Source organism: Tiliqua scincoides, chromosome 2, assembly GCF_035046505.1.
Source record: "Tiliqua scincoides isolate rTilSci1 chromosome 2, rTilSci1.hap2, whole genome shotgun sequence".
NCBI lineage: Eukaryota > Metazoa > Chordata > Lepidosauria > Squamata > Scincidae > Tiliqua > Tiliqua scincoides.
The window spans coordinates 19,059,298-19,072,038 of record NC_089822.1 but is presented as its reverse complement, the minus strand read 5'-3'; positions in this window follow the sequence as shown (position 1 = coordinate 19,072,038).

Sequence of the window (12,741 nt, the reverse complement as noted above, 5' to 3'; positions counted from 1 at the left end):
GAAAACTAGCTTTCGCATTTTGAGTAAGCCTACATAGTTTTATATATTGTAATTCATAGCCATTATGATCCAATGATCATTTGAAATTATAGTCCTTTGGAGAAGGGAAGGGGCCTTGAAAACAGATTCCAGGGATCTGTGCCCACTCTCCACAAATTAAACTCTTCTCTTCCACCAATCCATCTCTCCTACTGTGCTGATGGGAGGAGGAGATTTACTGCCAGGATTTCAATGTACTTGAGATTTTTACTCTCTCTCCCTCTCAGCTGCAGTCTCATCTTTGTTCTAATTCATCACTAGTGGCTGCAGGAGCCACAACTGCTGTTATGTGCCTTGTGCAACAAAAATGTTTGTGAACCTCAAATGTCAGAGGAGGGAATATTTCTTTACTCAGCATGTGGTTGGTCTGTGGAACTCCTTGCCACAGGATGTGGTGATGGCATCTGGCCTGGAATTGAAAGGGAATTGGACAAGTTTCTGGAGGAAAAATCCATTACGGGTTACAAGCCATGATGTGTATGTGCAACCTCCTGATTTTAGAAATGGGCTACGTCAGAATGCCAGATGCCAGGGAGGGCACCAGGATGCAGGTCTCTTGTTGTCTTGTATGGTCCCTGGGGCATTTGGTGGACCACTGTGAGATTCAGGAAGCTGGACTAGATGGGCCTATGGCCTGATCCAGCTGAGCTGTTCTTATGAGATATGAAGGCTCATTTAGGAAGTCTTCCATGTGTGGATGGCTGCATGGTGACCTCCTTCTTTGCTGGGAATGAAGACTACTTTGCAGCTGTGTGAAAAGGTGAGAAAACCAAGAGTAATACCAGTAGCATAGCCAGGGGGCAGCACAGTAAGTACAGCAGGTGCCACAACTCCCCATGTCAGCGGCTCCTCTCAGTCAGAGTCATTTGGGGAAGTAATGGCAACACACAGGTGCCACTTACCCAAGGAGTTGTGGTGCCTGCTGTAATTACCATGCCGCCACTGCCCCCTCTGGCTATGCTACTGGGTGATAAAGTGCAGGATTTCTCACTTCCGTAGCAGAAGCCAAAAACTCTCCTCTGCAGCCAAGTGTTCTGTTGCAAGCATCGTCAGCTAAATCCTTGTTCCTCCCAAGAGCTTGTTTTGGGGCCAGCCCAAGCACTCTTGGCACCAGCAGTGGTGTGCCAAATGTTTCCTGGCTGTTGTTACCTCAGAAAATGGAACCTTTTGGACATCTGCATTTCCAGTACGCTCTTCCATTCCAACTGCTCCTGGGAATAAAGAAAAAAAAGGCATAACACTGAATCTTCAATTTAATGGACTAAGGGCCTTCTGTTAGTGGTCAATGGCAAATGACCAAAGAGCTGACCAAAGCAGCGCTGGCCTGACATGCTGCACGGTGACATTAAAATCACCTTCACCAGACCTACGCCTACACCAGACCAAGCCTGCAACCAAGAGAAATGGCGACTGAGCCAAAATAGCAGACCCTGGGTCCAATCCTATGATTGTCTACTCAGAAGTAAGTCCTATTATAGTCAATGCAACTTACTTCTGGGTAAGTGTGGACAGGATTGCAGCCCCTGCCACCACACGGGGGGGGGGGGAAGAAGAAGAAGAAAGGAATAATATGGGGAGGGGGTGTCTGTTCATGCTGAAAGTTCATTAAATCTGAGTACACTGAATTCTTAGAACAGCCTCCAGATGCCACCAGAGCATAGCTCTGGTCACATTTAGAGGGGGCCAACCCTGGAACTCCTCAGGCCATCTGAAGAGGTTCCACGGGCTGTATCCAGCCCCCGGGCTGTATGTTTGATACCCCTGGTGTAGACCATACTGAGCTAAAAGAACCAATGTTAAAAAGAATTGTCCTACGTATATGTATCAGGGGCATAATTCTAATTATGAACTGGGAAAATGGTGGCAATATTAAAATAGGCCATATGTGTACTTTGGGATGAGAAGAAACTCATATCCACTGGGAGCATTCAAGACAAAATAAGAATTTAAGCGGAACAGCTGATTTACGTTCTTAAAAAGTGCTACAAAGGTGCAGTCAAAAATATACGTGCTCGCATGGAGGAAGCATATAATAAAACACATTTGTCAAGGAGACGTCTTCCTTTTCTGTCTCTTGCGATCAAAGTCACATATGAGAATATAGAGGTAAATCTATGCCTGTGCTTTAAAAACCCTGCCATCCACTCACAGTAATCTGTGAGGCAAAGGTCTTTGTGACACACTGAAGATGAAATGCTGTTTCAGAAAGCTCTCTGCTTTTTTAACCACATATTTCACACCACACAGCATAACTTAAAGCAGCAAAGTTATGTCCCAGTTCATATGCTTTTTTATGCCAATTTCTGCATAATAACATAAGAAGAGCCCAGCTGGATCAGGCCAAAGGCCCACCTAGTCCAGCTTCCTGTATCTCACAGGGGCCCACCAGATGCCTCCCGGAGAGCACAAGAGACCTGCATCCTTGTGCCCTCTTGCATTTGGCGTTCTGAGGTAGCCTGCTTTTAGAATCAGGACAGTGGCATCACTAGGGTTCGCGTCACCCATTGCGGGATGCCAGCGCGTCACCCCCTATGCAGTGGGTGGGGCAACACCCCAGGTGGTGGGCATGGTGATGTGCCATCACTCTGCCCCCACTGGGTTTTTGGCCATACCTTTTGATAGAACAAAGATAGAACACATTCTGCATGAAGTCACGCATTGATTGATATATAACATGATGGTATTATTCTTCCAAATTGTGATTTTAGTGATTTGGGTCACTAGTGGTGTCACACCCCGGGTGTCAACTTACTAATACCTTATTGCAGCAGTTCTCAAACGTTTAGCACTGGGACTCACTTTTTAGAATGACAGTCTGTCCAAGACCCACCAGAAGTGATGTCCTGGTGGAAGTGACATCATCAGACAAATTAAAATAAATAAGTATAAGTAATTAAAGTAAAACAAATAATTAAATAAGCAGAAGCCAGCCCTGCTCCACCAAGTGAATTTTCTCTGTAGCCTGCCTGCAATAACACCCCCCTCCAAAATCAGTAAGGTTTTCAGCCCTACCCAGTGCCCAGTTCAATTTAAGAACTTCTGTTTAAACCAGATCACTGTCAGGATCCACCTGGCTTTGCAAGTCTCAGGAAAGTTCACCTTTTCAGCTGAAGCCTCTGTTTTGATCCTTTTTAGTGGATGGGGGGAGGCTGTTTTTGGGAGCATTTGTTGAGCTCCAGTTCCATCAGATCAGGACCATTCAGGTGGCTTCACATTCCCCTTTGCCTGGCCTGACCACCAGCCAAGGCACATTTGCGTACTCGCGAGTAAACACGACCGTGAGGCTTACTTTTGCTTTCCATCATTTCCATCCAAGCCTGTATTAAGCAGGCTTAATACATTTGTCTGCTTGGAGGGGGGGGACTTCCTTCTCAGGTGTTTTGGGGGGCTGCATTCATTGGATCAGGACCATTCCAGTATCATTGGATTCCTCTAGGCCTGCCCTTTCCGACAGACTAAGGTACATTCACCTACTCATGAGTAAACGCATGTCATGGCTCAGTTTCACTTTCACTTCACATAGGTCTCCATGCATTTTTTGTTCTCTGGTTTTTTGGCCATGCCTTGTGATAGAAAGGAGATATTTCACTCTGGTTTTTTGAATTGCGTTCCACTGGACATTCTGCATCCAACAGTATATAACATCACGGTATGACTCCTAACTGCTGCGATTTTAGCGTGTCACTCCCCAGTGCACATCACCCCCCGTGCGCGTCACCTGGTGCAGCCCGTGCCACCTGCACCCCCTAGCGATGCCACTGAATCAGGAGCTGCACATACTCATCACAGCTTGTAACCTGTGATGGACTTTCCTTCCAGAAATCTGGCCAATTCCCTTTTAAGGGAATCCAGGCCAGATGCCATCACCACATCCTGTGGCAAGGTGTTCCACAGACTAATCACATGCTGGGAAGAGAAATATTTCTTCAAACACTCAATTTTAGTGGAGGTCCCTGGTTCTGGTGCTGTGTCAGAGGGAAAAGAACATCTCTCTATCCACTCTATACATCCCCTGCATAATTTTGTATGTCCCTATCATGTCCCCTCTCAGGTGTCCTTTTTCTAGACTTTCTTGTCCAAGAGCCTTGTTCCAACCTCCTTATGGAAACTCAATCAAGTTGTTTCTGTCCTACTGATGTTTACTGCATAAATACCAGGTTTACGCTTCTTATAACCTCAATCGGTTTTTCCTTCATTAATTGCAGACAGAACCTTGGGAAATATAGTCCATCTTTTGCATGCATCATTGTTTTGTTTATGAACCCCTGTGCATGTGCTTCTTGGGAACATTAACATATAGAACAAGATAAACATGGAGATAAGGAGTAACAGCGTTAAGAGGAAGAAGGTAAAGAGGACAGGTTGGTTCCACTCAGTGGACCTGGTTATAAATCTGAAAAAAAAAACATTGCACTCTAAATATTTCATTTACCAGAATTTTCTTTACATTCCCTACTGAAGTTCACCACAGTAAACTTTGACTTTGGGCCAAGATGTGTTGCAAAGATTACCTCTTTTTGTTTATTCAGGACAAAATCATTAGAAAACCACTTCAGCCACATGGACTGGAAATAGCTATCCATTAACATCTAAGATGACCTGAGGTTGTATGCTGTGGGATCCTGCCAGGAGACTGTTGACCTATTATGGCAAGAGACTTTAACAGCATTGTAAGGAACTGGCATTGACTGAGGCCAGCCATTGGTCTACCAAGCTCTGTACTTTCTATCCCAATGCGGTGGGACCGTACACATTCATGAGTTCTGCTACCAAGTCATGAACTGTCCTGACAATAGGTTATAAACAGCCTCTCCAATACACTCACAGTCATTGGTCCAAAGAAAACATAATGCCTACTTTGCAGCATTGGTCCAAGATTTATTGGGAACAAAGGTGATACACCAAATGCTATCATCCCCCTTAGTGACACTCTAGCCTCCTCCTCTCCCCATTTCCTGCATTGAAAAAGAAGGAATGTAGCAGAAGACAAAGTGTGGAGGAGAGTGATGGGCTAGAGCAGTGATTTTCAATCTTTTTCATCTCAGGGCACACTGGTACCCAAAGCAACTCACAACCAGTAAAATATAAAAACCAGAAATACAAAAACATAAAAATACAAACCATATAAAAGAGGGCAGAACGAAACAGAAAACGGTTTATCATTTCTTAAATTAAATTGAACAAAAATGTCTTCAGGCCCACACTGAAAGATCACCAGGGAGGAGGCAGTTCTTAAGTCTAGTGGGAGGGAGTTCCAAAGTTGAAATCACCACAGACACACCCTCCTAGGCTGCCAACCTAGCCTCAATCAGGGGTAGCACATGCACGAGAGCCAAATCAAACTTTGGGAGAGGTATTTAGGTCAGGAAAAGTTGTGGGCAAAAGGATTAAATTCCTCTTCACCAGAACCACAGACCCAATCTAATTCAGGAGACCCCCTGAGCACAGTGGTGTTCCCAGAAGGGGGGGCAAAGTGGCAAGTTTTTCAAGTGCCTCAACACTTGAAGATCCCCTCACCCTCACCTTCACAGCCATTCAGGAAGACAAGAACAAAGTGGAGGAGTCTCCACTTTGCTCTCATCTTCTTGAATTCAGGCACCTGAAAAGCTTGCTGCTTTGCTCCCCTCTCTAGATGTGCAACTGCCTGAGTTCTCAGAAGAAGAAGAAGATCTATCTAAAGTAGCCTAAACCTAGTAAGAAACAAAACGACGATGAGTAATCAACACCTTCGCTGCTATAGAAACCATAATACTGCCTGTCAAACTATTATATCAGTTAAATATCAAAATAAGTCAGTGATTCTTCATACAACATCAATCATGAAGCTTCAGTGTCACATTGAACAGTTTTACAGCAAACATATGACACTTTAAGTAGTTTGGGTGTGGCTGCAGCCTAAGGCCACACACACTGTAGTCTCCCCTTTGGTTTTAGAACAAACTAGCATATCAAAATCACCACCTTCCAATTTTTCATTAAAGGCCAAAACGTTCTCATGAAATACAACTACAACATCTGCTAAATTCCTGTTACAACATCTCTTAATTCCTGTTAAGAAACTTCGTGCTTTACACAACCACATTCCACACTGCAAAGCACATAGAAATTGATTTTACCCCAGTCTGAAACATTGAGCAAAAGATGAGCAGCTCCCAGAAAAACAGGCCTTGATAGATTGATCAGATGGCCAAGCATCAAGCGTTTTGTCGAGGTCATTGTGTGGCAATGCCTAACCTGAAGAATTAGGTAAAGATTTTACAAAACTAGATTGGGAAACCAGTTGTTTCCAATGACATAAGAAGAGCCATGCTGGTTCAGCCCAAAGGCCCATTAGACCAGCTTCCTATATCCACAGTGGCCCACCAGAAGCCTCAGGGAAGCACGCAAGACAACAAGAGACCTGCATCCTAGTGCCAGACCCTTGCACCTGGCATTTTGAAGTAGCCTACTTCTAAACCCTCACTTTAACCTCACTCTGTGATAAAGCTTGGAAATGTGTCGACAGCAAATACATTTGTTATTGCCTTCTAACTTGATTGGAAGGCATTAATTTCAGGGCTGCAATATTTATAATTGAATTAATTAAAGAAAAAGATTTGTTTGATTTATCAGACAGCCGAATTTAAAAAAATGTTTATTTTAATTAGTTACCAAAAACAGTGAACAGTAGGCACCATTAAGAGACACTTTCCCTTTCCTTCTTCTACTGTTTGGAAGGGGAAAAGACAAGGGAAAACCAGCAGGGTGAGAATCTCCTTTGCAAGCACTACCACATGCTGTGCTTTTTAAAGCTGAACTGCTTGATTAAACTGAATGTGAACCACTTTCAGGGCTTCTTGGGAGATGGAAAGGCAGTTTACAAATGCCCTGATGAAATGATTAGATCAAATAAAGAAAGCCTCTTCTAAGATAAAGAAGGCTTCTTCTAAGAAGATGCCTAACTGCAAAACATGTACGCATTGCCTAAAAAGTATGCTTTTTTGCCTTCAGCGCTTTCTGTATTTTCACATGAAAACTTAATCAGATGTAACTCATTAAGCTTGTAATTACAGCCCAATCCTCTCACAGCCCAATCCTACCCACACTTGCCTGGGAGTAAGCCCCAATGACTCGAATGGGACTTATCTCTGAGTAGACATGCATAAGATTGGGTTGCCAATCATTCTCATGCCCAGTAGCATAGCAACAGGAGGTGAGGGATGGTCTGCCCCAGGTGTTTTGTTTTGTTTACCTCTTCCTCTCTGAGATGGGAGCTGGAGGCCCAGGTAGCCACCAAGGCTCACTGACAAAACAGAAATGTTTTGAGCCCTACTAGCTATGTACTAGCTATGCTGCTGCTCATGACTTTCCATGTGCAGCATTTTTCATCAGTTCGAAACCTTATCACAAGCCAAATCTTTGCTGCAGTTTCCATAGTTAGTCAGTGAATTGGGAAAGAGGAAATAACTGGAATGTAACTCATGCTTGATGTTGAAGTGACCTTCAAGCACATCTGATCCTACCCACTATCATCAGCGCGATGACCACAAATAAGAATGTTCCTTTAAAATGACTTAACTTGCCCAAAACTCAATGACTTTCTTTGACTCACAGTTCTAGATAATGTTTGGAAATGTGTGCTTTAAAAAAATAATAATAAATTCAGTGGTGTACAGACCAGTGTTCGAAATAGTTGGCCAAAATTGAAAGCATGTGCTATGTTCTGTCATGATTTCTAATCAAAAAGTGCAGACCAGTCAACATAATTTGCCCTCAGCTGTATACTTGTAGTACACTTCAGAAGAAGTATGATGTGCACTAATTACTCAAGGTAGGAGAGTTACTGTATATAGAAGAACATGCTTCATTATGGCTGAAATCCTATGCATGCTTTCCTGAGCATAAGCCCTATTGAACACAATGAAACTTATTGCTGAGTGTCAGCATAGGATAGTGTTGTATACCATTTTACTGAGGGCACAATCTGTTATGTATGTAACTTATGCAGGATCAAAATCCTGCATAACTGATTGGCCCAGACTTATGGCAGGCCAATCGGGTGATGGATCAAAATCCTACCATCTGATTGGCCCTCTAGTAAGGTTTCAGTTGCACCAATCACGGGAAGTCTGGGCGGAGTTAAAGGCTATAAAAAGCCAGGGGTTTGCCTTGTATTCATCAATGTTCTGTTCTGAAGATGGAATAAACGTATTGAGCTGTTATCACTATGCCTTCCTTAATTGCATGGACCCACTATATAACACAATCCTAACCCACTTTCCAGCACCAACATAAGGGCAATACAGCTTCAAGGTAAGGGAACAAACATTCCCTTACTTTGAGGAGGCCTCCATGACTGCCACCCAACTGCAGGATGCAGCACATGTCCCATAGGCACCGCTATGCCTGTACTGGAAAGTTGGTTAGGATTTGGGCCTTAGTCTTCTTTGCCCTCACTGCCCTGGAGCTCATTTCCCCTCACTGCTTTAATCTCATTCACTGCAACCACGAAGATGATGTTATTGATGATGTCATGGTGCTATTTTGATGTAAACAGATGCTGGTAAAGAGAATCACATTGATCACCATCACAGCCAACCACACTAAACATTAGTGCGGGCAAAATAAGACCAAGGATGGTAAGCAAAGAGAGGAAGAAAGGCTATACATGACTTTGAGCAGCAGAAGAACAAAGGGATACACAACACTGCTAAAAAAACACAAATGTATGGAGAGATGAATAATTGTCCAGCAGCAACAAAACAAAGTGGATGAAATTTGTGATAAAGCAAAGATTGTGTGTGTGCGTGCATGCATGTTGATAGATACCTTTGTTAGTTTCTGTATTGCTTTTATTGAGTTGTGTTGGTTGTGTATGCCTTTAATATACTGGAAGTGCTTTGGGTCACAAACTGTGGAAAAAGTGGGGCATGCAGTTAAAAAATAAACAGGTAGTCCTGGAGAGATTGCATATGGCTCTCGTATGAGATATGCTAGGATGGTGTAGTGGTTCTTGTGTTGGACTTAGCCATGGAAGATTCAGATTCAAAGCTCTGCTCACTTTCTGGGTGACCTTGGCCCAGTCATAATATCTCAGCCTCACCTACTTCACAGGCTTACTGAGGACAAAAGGAGGGAAGGAACCGTTTACACCACTCTGAGCTCCTGTATAAAAATGTGAAAAATAAATAAAATAACCATATAGCAATTCACTCTGTATATGCACTAAATAGGCCTGTGACCTACCATGCCAAATGCAGCCCACCAGTCACATTGAGTGGCCAGCCAGGTACTTGACAATCCTCCTGTTCTCACAGTCCCAGAATGACAGCATAAATAGTATGTTTATCAAGGCTCTGGTGGTCCACATACATGGCTGGTGGGCTGTGTTTGGCCTGGTGAGTCACAAGTTGTGCAGGCCTGAACTAGTTTGTCCTCCCTGCTTATGAGAATACTGTCATCCTTCACCCATTACTATGCCTTTGATGCCGACATAATCTCGTTAAAATGGAAATGTATTAAGAAAGTCAAACAATTAATTGATCCAAGAAAGATTGTTTCGCACTTTGTGTAAATCACAGCTACAAATTCATTTGAGGAGCACAGCCATATTGTAGACTAAACAGAGCTTGGCGTGAGCCGTGGGGCTTGGTGTGGGTGTTAAAAGTTGCTCAGCACTACACATGGTCAGTAATCCTCAGCAGAAATGTTAACTCAATTTGTCAGTATTATCTTTATGTCAACAGTAATGCTTAAATATTTACAATAGGCATAGTACTCCGAGGGGTTAGTAATGCAAGATAAATTGGAAAAATGCTAACAAAATGGATGGTACTAATAGAAGCCCTTGGCACTCAGTACTCAACCACTTTTTTTATACAAGGGAGATTGTCTAAAAGTTGGGTTTTATTATGTTTTGATATTTTGCTTGCTGACCTAAAGGTTGCGGTTAAGATAATCCAGAATGTCAAGCCATCAAACAGTTATACCTTCCATAATAACATGCGTTATTGCACAATTAATTTATGGCGTTCGTTGCCACAAGATGTGGTGATAGCCACTAGATTATCTGCTTTAATGATGTTTGTGTTGTTTGGCCAAGGCTGTTTTTGTTTGTCCCCATGTTACGCAAAGGATGGCTGCAATTAACCCCAGGTATGTTCCATCATCGTTCCAACTGATTGTCTTTAGTGACTGTTCAGAGCAGCGATTTTCAACCACTGTGTGCAGCACATTGGTGTGCCATGAATGGTCTGCAGGTGTGCTACAGGAGTCTGGAGGAGGACCCTATATTAGTAGGGCCATTGGGGGTTGTGAGCCCTGAGCCGGCAGTGTAGTATGCCTTGGCAATCATTAAAAAAAAACAGATGGTGTGCCTTGACAATTTTAATGCATTCACAGTGTGCCATGAGATGAAGAGGTTGAAAATTGCTGGTTTAGAGGAGTTTATTGCTGGTTTACATAGCAGCTATATAGAAGTAAACATTACAGTTACCTTCTGGCACAGCAAGCTGGATGTGTATAACTATTTTTAAAAATTTTGTGTCATGCAGTGACACATTGCTGGGGGCCCTGCACTGGGCCCCTCAGGGTTCTCCCTGATGGTGCACTACCTTCTCCCACAGGTTCTGGGTGTTCAGGGGTTAGTCAACCAGATAGACCCTCTGATTGGACAGTGCCCAACCTGGCTGACTCAAGACTTCTATTACAGCCACCACTCATTTTTTTTTTTTTTAATACTATGGCTTTTTTCATTCTTCCATCTGGTCTTGGGGCAGGAGGTCTGGTCTAGAGGGTAGAGCCTCCATTCGCCCGAAGATGTTTGAAAATAAACATGAGAAGGTCGCCAGTTTGAGGACACCGGCAGCTCCCTGAACAAGAATGGCAAGACCTTGAAGCAGCTGACAAGCCGAGCTGAGTGATTCTACCTGCTCTTGGTGTGAGCAAGAAGTGTCTTGGCTGCCCTCCACGTGAGAGATGGAACTACTTGTCAGCCTGCCTGGGAGAACTGGAGGCCAGAAGTGAAACCAAACCAGGAAGATCCATCTGAAATGTTGTTGGTTCTTCAAAGAGAGAACCTCTATGTTTGTAAAAATCCCCTTGAGGGATTTAGATATGCCTGCCCATGTAAACCGCCTTGAATAAAGTCAGAGGAGTAATCCAATGACCAGAAAGGCGGTATATAAATACCAAGTTATTATTATTATTATTATTATTATTATTATTATTATTATTATTATTATGAGGGCTTGTGGTAGCTGCTTTACCGATGCGCTTGTTTAGCAGCTACCACATTTTCCAGACTCACAAAGAGAGTCTGGTCCAACAAGAAGCTGACGGAACATACCAAGATCCAGGTCTACAGAGCTTGCGTCCTGAGTACACTTCTGTACTGCAGCGAGTCATGGACTCTTCGCTCACAACAGGAGAGGAAACTGAGCGCTTTCCACATGCGCTGCCTCCGACGCATCCTCGGCATCACCTGGCAGGACAAAGTTCCAAACAACACAGTCCTGGAACGTGCTGGAATCCCTAGCATGTATGCACTGCTGAAACAGAGACGCCTGCGTTGGCTTGGTCATGTCGTGAGAATGGATGATGGCCGGATCCCAAAGGATCTCCTCTATGGAGAACTCGTGCAAGGAAAGCGCCCTACAGGTAGACCACAGCTGCGATACAAGGACATCTGCAAGAGGGATCTGAAGGCCTTAGGGATGGACCTCAACAAGTGGGAAACCCTGGCCTCTGAGCGGCCCGCTTGGAGGCAGGCTGTGCAGCATGGCCTTTCTCAGTTTGAAGAGACACTTTGCCAACAGTCTGAGGCTAAGAGGCAAAGAAGGAAGGCCCATAGCCAGGGAGACAGACCAGGGACAGACTGCACTTGCTCCCGGTGTGGAAGGGATTGTCACTCCCGGATTGGCCTTTTCAGCCACACTAGACGCTGTGCCAGAACCACCTTTCAGAGCGCGATACCATAGTCTTTCGAGACTGAAGGTTGCCAATACATCATATTATGAGGGCTTACTCTGTAGTATAGCACAGTGACTGGTTCACCCCCCTTTTAACCATTTAAAATCAAAAAGGAGCATTAGAATTTCTTTTCCTCCCACAATGTCCTTGATGTTTTGTTGATTCCCCCCATTGACCCACTGAAATGAATGGGATAACTCCACTCACAGAGCAGGTGTGTGCATACATAGGAGCAAAGATGGGGATCAGGTGTTTGCCATTTTTTTTTAATGAAATATTGGTACCTGCCCTGAGGCTCCAAAAAAGTTGTCCACAGAAAAATGACTTTCCTTATGTAATGCATGTTAAGATCAATGTAGACTTTTACAATGCTTTTTTTATTTCTTTCTTTACACATCCATCAGACTGTGCAGCTGTTCCACTTTGAATATAAATTTAGACATCAGTGACCTGCCCTGGAAATATTTATACTTCAAGGAGGTATATAAAATAAATAAAATTTAAAAATACATAGCTACATCCCTTGATGTACTTTATGTACTGAAAAAGTCCTCTAAACTTAGGTGGGTCTTTTTTGGTTGTTTGGAAAAAAAAATGATATGACCCACTACCTTCTTTTTCCCCCACTTTCATCTTCAAGAATGTCCTTTGTTAGTTCATTAAGGAATCCAGCTGGGATTTGAAAGTTTCTTTGAAGGAAGCACAGAAGCAATGTTTGGGAAAAGGTATGAAATCCCATCTTGTCTTTGAGCT